General features: G+C 40.7%; 1 long non-coding RNA gene across 4 annotated transcripts; it reads left to right on the top strand.

Moving 5' to 3' along the window:
• Window positions 1-1,252: 1,252 nt before the first annotated feature.
• LOC116369980 (uncharacterized) lies at window positions 1,253-3,144 on the top strand. 4 transcript variants are annotated; one of them, XR_004208687.1, is made up of 3 exons: window positions 1,253-1,503; window positions 2,128-2,226; window positions 2,577-3,144. It is a non-coding gene; the product is annotated as an uncharacterized LOC116369980 (long non-coding RNA). The 4 variants fall into 4 exon arrangements; XR_004208685.1 differs by having other exon boundaries at window positions 1,259-1,503; window positions 2,131-2,226; XR_004208686.1 differs by having other exon boundaries at window positions 1,262-1,503; window positions 2,636-3,144.
• Window positions 3,145-11,347: the final 8,203 nt, after the last annotated feature.

The following is an 11,347-nucleotide window of genomic DNA, read 5'->3' as shown; positions in this document are numbered from 1 at the left end:
CCCAGGCCCACCCATGGCTGAGCCCCTGCCCAATCATTTGAAATCCATAGATTTGGGCCTAATGAAGGTATTTCAATTAACTGATTTCCTGATATGAACTGTAACTCAGTAAAATCATTGAAATTGTTGCATGTTTCGTTTCAATTTTTGTTCAGTATATCTCTATGTCAGACCTATGGCCCGTGTGTGTGTCTCTGAGTTGTTGGTATTGATGCACGGTGCTCTTTCAGGGTTATCTCTGACCTGGTCTCATACATAAACATGGAAATACAAACGGTAATCAAATCAAAACACTTCAAAACATTTAATATAAACTACACACATGTGCGTGCACAAATACATGCACACATAGGGCTACAGGCACAAACACGTGCGGTCACAAACAAGTACAGACACACACACACACACACACACACACACACACACACACACACACACACACACACACACACACACACACACACACACACACACACACACACACACACACACACACACACACACACACACACACACACACACACACACACACACACACACACCTAAAGCACAGAGGATGGTCGAACCACTGATCAGTTGACCTGCTAAAAAATGTATGGGGCAGAGAGATGAAAGGAGAAACGCAATATGGAGTGAGAGATGAGAGAACAGGTAGTGGGCAGAGAAAGAAAGAAAATTGTGAAAATAAAAAGTTGAGATGAGAGCTGAGGAGAGAGGGAAAAGGATGGCAAAGGGGAATGTACGAAGGAAACAAAGAGAGCAAAGGGCAGGTTGAAAACAAGAATGAGCTTTTAGGTCTTATTTGGAGGTTAAGGTTAAGCATTAGGGTTTGCAGTATGGTTGGGGTTAGGTTTAAAATCAGATTTTATGACTTTGTGGCTGTGCCAGCTAGTGACTACTATGCAAAGCTGCCTCCAGAACAAGATTCATGGTAAAAAATAAATAGAGAAGTTAGTAGCAACACAAAACATGTTTTCAGAGATGAACCAGGGAAAAGCTCCCATATGAGATAAACCTTGAAGAATGTTTAAACTTCTATCTATACACCAATTATGTTTCTTCCATATTGATTTGTGGTTGTGAGTGCATTTTCTTAAAGTCAAATTTTACTGCTGCTCTATTTCACTATATATGGCCATTAATATGTTATTAACATATCATATGTGTAGTCAAATGTTTTAATTTCCTCATTACACACAAATATAAGCGTTTCTGCCTCTCACCGGTAGAAACGGTCAGCTACATTTCCTGGTTGTAAGCAAACCACAATGTCCAGAATTCCTTGCGATTTGGAGCTGTATACAGTTGACGTAAGAAAAAATCTAAATGTCTGTGTTTGCAGCCAGCATTTTCAGACAGAGGATTTCGAAACGGAACTGAAGTCTCACTGATGGGGTTGCAATGTCGTTGAGCTTTGAAAACTGATGATATTCCATTGAAATTCCCCTTCACCTCAAAGAGGAAGGCATCTGATCCGCGCAGCAAAAAATAAGTTAAGCTGAGGTAACGTAGCTAACTTTACCTAGCTAACTAACTAATTATCTAAACCAAAATCTAGTTAGCTAGCGTTCATAATATGCTGGCTAGACATTTCAAAGCATAACAATGTCATCAGCCAGCTGCTATCTGGCGATGTGATTTTTAACTTTGCAAGCTAACATTAGCTTCGTTAGGTTATGTTAGCTATCCATTAGCTAGCTAACTAACTATCGTAGAGGCTAACGTGGCTATGTGTTCTACTTAGAGTATGATCCCATCAACATCAAGCTCAGCACCAAGAACCTAATGTGTTTACAAGTAGGCTACAACTTCTACTGTAGTTTTCTCTGTATTATGGAGGCTTAGTTGATTGTTCATGCAAGGCTTGACGTTTAAATTGGGAAAAAATAAGTATTAGTAAGGAGGGGATGGTGTGGGTGACTGACTTGTGTCCGTTGGATGTGGGTATTGTGTGAAGGTTAGTATGCATGATCTATTGACATGAATGGGGTGGGTGGATATAGTATCTTGTTTGAGTGTGTATTGATGGGGACAAAGTAGTAAAATGTTGCCTAATCACTGACTTCTGTGTGTCCTACACACTAATCCTGCTGCTGCTGCTGCTGATGGCTTTGACACTGGCTTTAGTAGTACAGCGCCTGTAGACCCATTGGATGAAAGTTTTCAGCCTGAAATAAGCTCAAGCTCAACAACATCTGAATTTGAAACAAGCCAGGACAGCCAAAGGTATTTATGAAAGCACAATACCCTCTTTAGAAAACAAAATCACCAATACACTAAGCTGTCTACAAGACAAGTGCTTATGAAAATCTTCACACCCTTCCAGTCAGTTCTTTGGCATGGGGGGAAAGGGGCTGTTCATATACTCTTCATTCTATTCCCTCTATTGTTGGTAGTTCTTGTCTACTCAAAAGCACAACTGTATGTGCTCATACACAACAATACACAACTAGACTGTTTACAAGTCAAGCCCCACAAACTTTTTTCATCTTTGCTAACAGCCCATCTCAATGCCCCATTATTGACTCTCAGTGTAACGAAACATACCAGTCTATTGTACCCTTTTTTGTTTACAGATGAACACAGATCATTGTATGGTTACACATCCTCATGATCAGTCTTAATGGCTTTCCAGGAGACTTGCAGTACAAACACATCTTCTGCAAGAGGTCGAAGCAGTGGGGAGTGAAAAGGTATACGAGAGGCCACAAGGCTGTGAAGTGCAGAAAAGAGCAGACTGTTGTCTACAAGGAGCCAGAGTCACAGCTCCACTAAACATCTCTGCCAACATCGCCAAAGCCTGCTAAACCAGCTATCATTTCCCAACACAAGAAGAGGTTCACCAGCTGAAAAACATTCAGGAACCTACCTGGAACATTCAACCAACATAACATCCATATTTTGTAATATAATATGTAAATGCCTAGTATGATTACAACTGCATTGTGGTATATATATGTTGCTAGCTGTTGTACATACAGTTGAAGTGGGATGTTTACATACACTTCGGTTGGAGTCATTTCAAATTTGATTTTCAACCACAAAACAAATTTCTTGTTAATAAACTATAGTTTTGCCAAGTCGGTTAGGACATCTAATTTGTGCATGACACAAGTAATTTTTCCAACAATTATTTACAGACAGATTATTTAACTTATAATTCACTGTATCACATTTCCAGTGGGTCAGAAGTTTAAACACACTAAGTTGACTGTGCCTTTAAACAGCTTGGAAAATTCCAGAAAATCATGGCTTTAGAAGCTTCTGATAGGCTAATTGACATCGTTTGAGTCAATTGGAGGTGTACCTGTGGATGTATTTCAAGGCCTACCTTCAAACTCAGTGCCTCTTTGCTTGACATGGGAAAGTCAAAAGAAATCAGCCAAGACCTCAGAAAAAAAATTGTAGACCTCCACAAGTCTGGTTCATCATTGGGAGCAATTTCCAAACGCCTGAAGGTACCACGTTCATCTGTACAAACAATAGTACGCAAGTATAAACATCATGGGACCACGCAGCCGTCATACCGCTCAGGAAGGAGACGTGTTCTGTCTCCTAGAGATGAAAGTACTTTGGTGCAAAAAGTGCAAATCAATCCCAGAACAACAGCAAAGGACCTTGTGAAGATGCTGGAGGAAACCGGTACAAAAGTATCTATATCCACAGTAAGACAAGTCCTATATCGACATAACCTGAAAGGCCGCTCAGCAAGAAAGAAGCCGCTGCTCCAAAACTGCCATAAAAAAGCCAAACTACGGTTTGCAAATGCACATGGAGAAATGTCCTCTGGTCTGATGAAACAAAAATAAAACTGTTTGGCCATAATGACCATCGTTATGTTTGGAAGAAAAAGGGGAACGCTTGCAAGCCGAAGAACACCATCCCATCCGTGAAGTGGATGGTGGCAGCATCATGTTGTTAGGGTGCTTTGCTGCAGGAGGGACTGGTGCACTTCACAAAATAGATGGCATCATGATGCAGGAAAATTCTGTGGGTATATTGAAGCAACATCTCAAGACATCAGTCAGAAAGTTAAAGCTTGGTTGCAAATGGGTCTTCCAAATGGACAATGACCCCAAGTATTCTTCTAAAGCTGTGGCAACATGGCTTAAGAACAACAAAGTCAAGGTATTGGAGTGGCCATCACAAAGCCCTGACCTTAATCCTATAGAACATTTGTGGGCAGAACTGAAAAGGCGTGGAGGCCTACAAACCTGACTCAGTTACACCAGCTCTGTCAGGAGGAATGGGCCAAAATTCACCCAATTTATTGCGGGAAGCTTGTGGAAGGCTACACGAAATGCTTGACCCAAGTTAAACAATTTAAAGGCAATGCTACCAAATACTAATTGAGTATGTAAACTTCTGACCCACTGGGAATGTGATGAAGGAAATAAAAGCTGAAATAGTTAATTCTCTCTACTATTATTCTGACATTTCACATTCTTAAACTAAAGTGGTGATACAAACTGACCTAAGACAGGGAATTTTACAAGGATTATATGTCAGGAATTGTGAAAAACTGACTTTAAATATATTTGGCTAAGGTGTATGTAAACTTCCAACTTTAACTGTATGGACAGTGCCTTCGGAAAGTATTCAGACCCCTTGACTTTTTCCACATTTTGTTATGTTGCAGCCTTATTCTAAAATGGATTGAAAGAAAACATTCTCCTCAGCAATCTACACACAATACCCCATAATGACAAAGTGAAAACAGGTTTTTAGAGATTTAAAATGTATTAAAAATAAAAGGACCCCTTATTTATGTAAGTATTCAGACTCTTTGCTATGAGACTGTTTCCATTGATCATCCTTGAGAAGTTTCTACAACTTGATTGGAGTCCACCTGTGGTAAATTCAATTGATTGGACATGATTTGGAAAGGCACACACCGGTCTATATAAGGTCCCACAGTGCATGTCAGAGCAAAAACCATGCCATGAGGTTGAAGGAATTGTCCGTAGAACTCAGAGACAGGATTGTGTCGTGGCACAGATCTTGAAGGTCCCCAAGAACACAGTGGCTTCCATCATTCTTAAATGGAAGGAGTTTGGAACCACCAAGACTTTTCCTAGAACTGAGCAATCGGGGGAGAAGGGCCTTGGTCAGGGAGGTGAACAACAATCCGATGGTTACTCTGACAGAGCTCCAGAGTTCCTCTGTGGAGATGGGAGAACCTTCGAGGAGGATAACCATCTCTGCAGCACTCCACCAATTAAGCCTTTATGGTAGAGTGGCTAGATGGAAGCTACTCCTCAGTAAAAGGCACATGACAGCCCGCTAGGAGTTTTCCAAAAGGCACCTAAAGGTCTCTCCGACCTTGAGAAACAAGATTCTCTGGTCTGATGAACAAGATTTTACTATTTAGCCTGAATGCCAGTGCTGGAGCACTCAGGACCTCAGACTGGGGCGATGGTTCACCTTCCAACAGGACAACGTTCCTGAGCACACAGCTAAGATAACGCAGGAGTGGCTTCGGGACAAGTCTCTGAATGTCATTGAGTGGCCCAGCCAGAGCCCGGACTTGAACCCAATCCAACATCTCTGGAGAGACCTGAAAATATCTGTGCAGCGACGCTCCCTATCCAACCTGACAGAGCTTGAGAGGATCTGCAGAGAAGAATGGGAGAAACTCCCCAAATACAGGTGTGCCAAGCTTGTAGCGTCATACCCAAGAATACTCAAGGCTGTAAACGCTGCCAAAGGTGCTTCAGAGAAGTACAGAGTAAAGTGTCTGAATACTTGTGTGAATGTGATATTTCAGTTCTTTATTTTTTTAAATAAATTTGCAAAAAATGTCTAAACGTGTTTTTGCTTGGTCACTATGGGGTATTGTGTGTAGATTGAGGGGGGGGGGAAACAATGTAATCAATTTTAGAATAAGGCTGTAACGTAACATGGGGAAAGTCAAGGGGTCTGAATACTTTCCAAGTACATTGTATATAGTGGTGTTTTATATATTTTTTTACAAATGTATTGACAAGTGACGACAGCTGTATCAGAAACCAATAAAGTGTCGATGACAACTTCTGGATCAATTCATTGTGAAATTCTTGAAATGTATTTGGATAAACTAGCTTCAAGCTTAATGCTAAAATAAATTATGCAGGGAGTTGGTGTATCATTTAAACTTTAATTTGATGGCAAGTAAACATGCTTCAGTAAATTAGTCTGTCAAGATAGCAAATAAATAGACATGGCTTGTATTCAAAACAACGTTTATTTTTTTCAATGTGAGTTTACACAGCAGGAACAGTTATGCCAATTTATGACATACAGTACTAGTCAAAAGTTTGGAGACACCTACTCATTCAAGGGTTTTCGTTTTTTTTAAACTATTTTGTGCATTGTAGAATAATAGTGAAGACATCAAAACTATGAAATAACGCATATGGAATCATGTAGTAACCAAAAAAGTGTTAAACAAATCCAAATATATTTGAGATTCTTCAAAGTAGCCACGCTTTGCCTTGATGACAGCTTTGCACACTCTTGGCATTCTCTCAACCAGAAAATAATAAAAATCAAGAAAACTCTGAAATTAGTAGGTTTGTCCAAACTTTTGACTGGTACTGTATGTACAGTTCTTCTTTATTTTCCTAATGAGTGGCACTGAGGCTAGCTAGGCTAGTTATCCAGCTAGCTATAATGCTAGACTACAGTACATTTTAGGTTTAGCAAACATACCTAGCTAGCTAGCGAAACTTGGCTAGCTTGGCTTGTTGTGGTACTAGCAAGGCCGTTATGGCTGAATCGATCACTAAATTGTACTGTACTGAACAATATTGCCTTGCGTAAAAAGAGAGCTGGTATTGTTACAGTAGCTCTGTACCGACCGCAAAACAACTTACTTATTTGTAATTTGCTCTCCCGAGTCTTGTTCCAGCTGGTTTGAGCTGCTGCCACTACTTGCTGGACACGCAATTACTTTTCTTTCTTGCTCTTCAGTGTTTTCTGGATCAAATAAATAGGGCTGTATGTTCCTATGTAAAATAACAACAAATAAATCGTCATCCAGCTCTTCTTGGAAAAAGGAATCATTAGAAGCAGCCATTATAACTAATTATTTAGCAATCTCGGATAGACACTGCACGTTAACATAGCTCCCATGAAGCTGTAAATGTACAGAGGATGGGAACAAGGAAATAGGGCTCCCGTTGGCTGTAATCTTTAAAAAACCAGGGACAATGAGTCAATCTAGATATCCAGCAATGTCCTGGCAGATAGGAACATTCTTGAGACAAGTCCAATGGCTCTATTGAACAAGGACAAACATATCTACTCGCAGCTAGCGTGATCATGCAATCGGCAAAACACAAAATCCACAAAAAAACGCAAAATCCACAAAAATTGCTACAAAACATGAATCCATTCATTTTTAGATCAGACAGCAGGCTCAATCATTGGTTGACCAAAAATTCTAAAAAACTGCAATAGTGCATAATTATGTCTGAAACACCCTCTCATCACTCATAATTATGTAGGGAGACAACAACAAAAAACACCCCAGCGGTGACATTTCCCTTTAAGATCTCTCCCTCCCTCTACACATATCTCTCTCTCGCTCTTTCTCTCTAGGTGATTAGCTAGAATGGGGCTCCAGATGGTTAGTAATTATCAAATTCTCCAATTACTTGGGTGTGTGTTAATAATGATCAGTAATGACCATAAAGGAAAACAGCTGCCTCTAATCCACAGGGAGAGAGGTGGGAAACCTGAAAGAGAGTTATTGTGTGTGTGTGTGTGTTCAGGACTTCATTAATACAACTCCATATAGGCACTCAATCACCAGAGTAGACTGAATGTGCATCTGGATCAGAATGTCCTTTAGTCTGAGTTTAGCTTTTAGTGCCCAGACTGTATTTTTCTCCCTGTATGTGTGTGTGTGTGTGTGCCTGCTTGCCTGTGTGGTCCTGTTGCAGGGGCACAGTGCTGATATTATACTTGCATTTATCAACCAAAGGCGATGCAATTAAAACCGTAATGAATTCATTAGTCTGTGCAAATCAAATATTAACAATGACTGAGCTGAAGTCAAACTCTGTAAAATTGAATTATCTGAGTCAGAGAATCACACATTCATACCTCTTTCTCACACAAACACACACATCTCACACAGTTATTTTGCTGCCCCTACCCCTTTCTATCTTTGCAGTAGTGTGATTGACAGCTGAAGAGGGAAGTGTTGAGAGCTCTGTTTATTCCCCACACTTGGATCAGAGGTGTGTGTATTTGTGCGTTCTTGTCTGTGTGTGTTTCAAATCAACTCAAGTCCAATTTTATTAGTCACATGCACCGAATACAACAGGTGTACTGGGAAATACTAACCATTAATGCAGTAAAAAAAGTAACAAGTAATTAAAGAGCAGCAGTAAAATAACAATAGCGAGACTATATACAGGAGAGAGATTAAAGTAGATGTCACGTGTCAAAATTTTGATTGATGACCCTATGTGAACCTATGTGAACGCTATGTGAACCCTATGTAGTGATGACGTGTGCATGTCTTCTGGTCAGGCAAGCCTGGTTAGGTGGGGGCTATGGGGTGAGTAAGGGTCCATTTGACAGGCCGTTAATGATTGATGACCCAAGCCTGATAGGCAAGCCTGGTTAGGTGGGGGCTATGGGGTGAGTAAGGGTCCTTTGACAGGCCGTTAATGATTGATGACCCAAGCCTGATTTATGACCCTATGTAATGATTTATGACCCTATGTCATGTAGAAGGGTGCATGCCCAGGGTTGAGTAAGTGACCATGTGTCAGGTCAACCTGTTACTGTTTCTCACGGTTTTGGTTTGGTTTATTGCCCCTTATAAAGCGCCTGAAACAATACCTGTTTAAGACTGTACATGATAACCCCCTGAATATTAAACAAAAATGACACCTATGCCAATTTTAGGGATGTTATGCTCGGCTTGTCATGAACCCAGTGACCAAAGCCTTGAAGAAGTTCTGTGTGAAGCTCCAGAATGTTTTAAAGGATTTTTGGGTACGAGTGAGGGCCACATGTCTTACATATTCCACCCGGAGGATTCTACGGTAAAGATATTCACAGACCGTGGACCCCAAACCCTTTATCCTGCAAAACCTGGGAGTTTTCCCCCGGCTCTGGGGATGAGAGAATGGCTAACATCAGGCTGGCTCTTTGTAAAATTGAACAGGTCCTAAGTGTTACAAATGTGCCAGGATATGCGTTGGAAGAACAGGTCTGCGGCCGCAGTGATCTCAAGGCTCTAAGAATTGCTTCAATGGACTATAGCCCTGACAACAAAGTGACAATTTTAGCCTGTGACCTTTATGATAAGGCTAATGCTACAAAGTCTGTCAATTCTCCGGTAGCTTCCAGAGCACGCCAACATGTAAACTTTTTTATTCCTGTGTTTAGTTTTAAATGGGTGGATTATCCAATTTTCATAACACTTATGAATAAGCTGGACATTCTCTTCCAAAATGGGGAACAGTTAAAGCGCTGGGCGAGGCTTTCCTTGAGACAGAGTCAAGACCAAAAGGCCCGACGGAGGATCTACCCCTGGAGTGAAAACTTACCATGTGTTGATGGACCTAGCAAGAGAGCCTTGCCTTTTGAGGGTGAACTCGACACGGACAATGGCGGTTGGTTGCATAAGCTCCAGGATCTGTAAGAAAGGCATCGTAAAATACCTTAAGAATGTAAGGATATAAAATGTATGTACTAAATATTTTGAATGAAATACATGGTTTTAAAAATCAGAATCTCACCACGTTATGAACTCTCGCGTTTGTTCACTCTTAGCGCAGTCTGTCCCTGAGAAAATCTTGCGGAAAAAAGCCATGTGCGCGGTATTGTGCGTGAGGAGTTTTCTGTGTGGCTGTGTGTGTGTGTGTGTGTGTGTGTTGTGTGTGTGTGTGTGTGTGTGTGTTTCCAAACCAGAAAAAGGGGGGGGGGGGGGGGCGGGTTGTTTGTTAAAAAAATACCCTTGCATGCCTGGTGGGTCGTTTGAAACCAAGGTTTACACTAGCTGCCAACAGATGCCTACCCCCCAACAATAATATTGTGTCTTACGACTCCTAATCTTAAAGGCCTTTCATAAAACTATTTTTTTAGGTGGGCTAAAAAGTCATTCATCCCAGCGATGTCGAGAACAACCCACCCCCCATGCATCTAGGTGCTAGCACCCCGGAGATTTTAGAAGCTCCAAAAGGATCCTAATGTTTAGACACACCCAATACCATGTGTTTGAAATGTGTCAAATATACCATGGGCGGGGGTATAGCCCGAAAAAAACGACAAACCCCAAATGCTATGTAAAAAATCATTCAGGGGTTTTTCTCTAGGTCGTAGGGTACAAAAGCGCTAGAAACCATGGGCAATGTTAGCAGCGTTTTAGTTCCGATGCAAACAGCACCTCCAGAAACTCCAAGAATCGTTATCGGACTGAAGCGTTAAAAAAGATAATCGGGGAAAACAGTCTAATGGATCTATCGCAAGGTGAGTTCTTGAAATAAATCTTTATTAGATTTGGTTGTTGTGGGGAATTGTTTGAAAAGCGTGGGATGTTATAGAAATATTAAACAATCATTAGGATCAGTATGCTTACCGTATAACAAGGCAATATTAGCTAAAGTGATTATAGCTTTAATATTGTCGAATGTTTTATAGATTCTGAAGCATTCACGCAGATACTCCGAGGTATAACTGAGCTCGAACCATCCAATGGGGCTCCGAAACAAAGTGCCGACAAACAAACGCCTGCCCTGAATTGTCAACGTAAGTAAGCTCCAAGAATTCCATACATAAAAATATTTATACCTTAAAAACAAAAAGTGTGGGCATCTTATATTAAAAGTTATTTTATATGTTTACAGAGGACCTAAAGCCTAGAAGGTTAAACGATGCCATATGGAGCCTGAACGGTTTCTGCGAAGCATATGACTACGAGACAATTCTGCCCTACTCCCAGGATGTATTTACACAAAAGCAGCGAACAGAGACTTTAAACGGCAGGTCAACTCCCCTTGGCCAGGACAACGTTGTCCCCCATATTTCTAAACACCAAAGGATAATTAGTGCTCAGATCCACAGTTCCGCTTCACCCGAACAATTCTACTTGGCCGATATTCACGAGACGTCGTTCCAAGGACTAGGTATGAATCAATTATATATTATTATTTATATATATTATTATTTTAATATTTATATATTTTTTTTATGCCGGAATATGTTAAAACAAGGCCTAATGCTGTTTTTTTTTTTTTATTTTTTTTTTTTTTGTTTGTTTGTTTGTTTTTTTCAGGCTCACCATCTACCGAACCTGCAGATGCTGTAATACAGGTTGAACAAAGACATCAGCCCCTGGTTTCAGATC

The sequence above is a fragment of the Oncorhynchus kisutch genome, unplaced genomic scaffold, assembly GCF_002021735.2.
Source record: "Oncorhynchus kisutch isolate 150728-3 unplaced genomic scaffold, Okis_V2 scaffold2352, whole genome shotgun sequence".
Lineage (NCBI taxonomy): Eukaryota > Metazoa > Chordata > Actinopteri > Salmoniformes > Salmonidae > Oncorhynchus > Oncorhynchus kisutch.
This window is presented reverse-complemented; position numbering and strand designations above follow the sequence as displayed.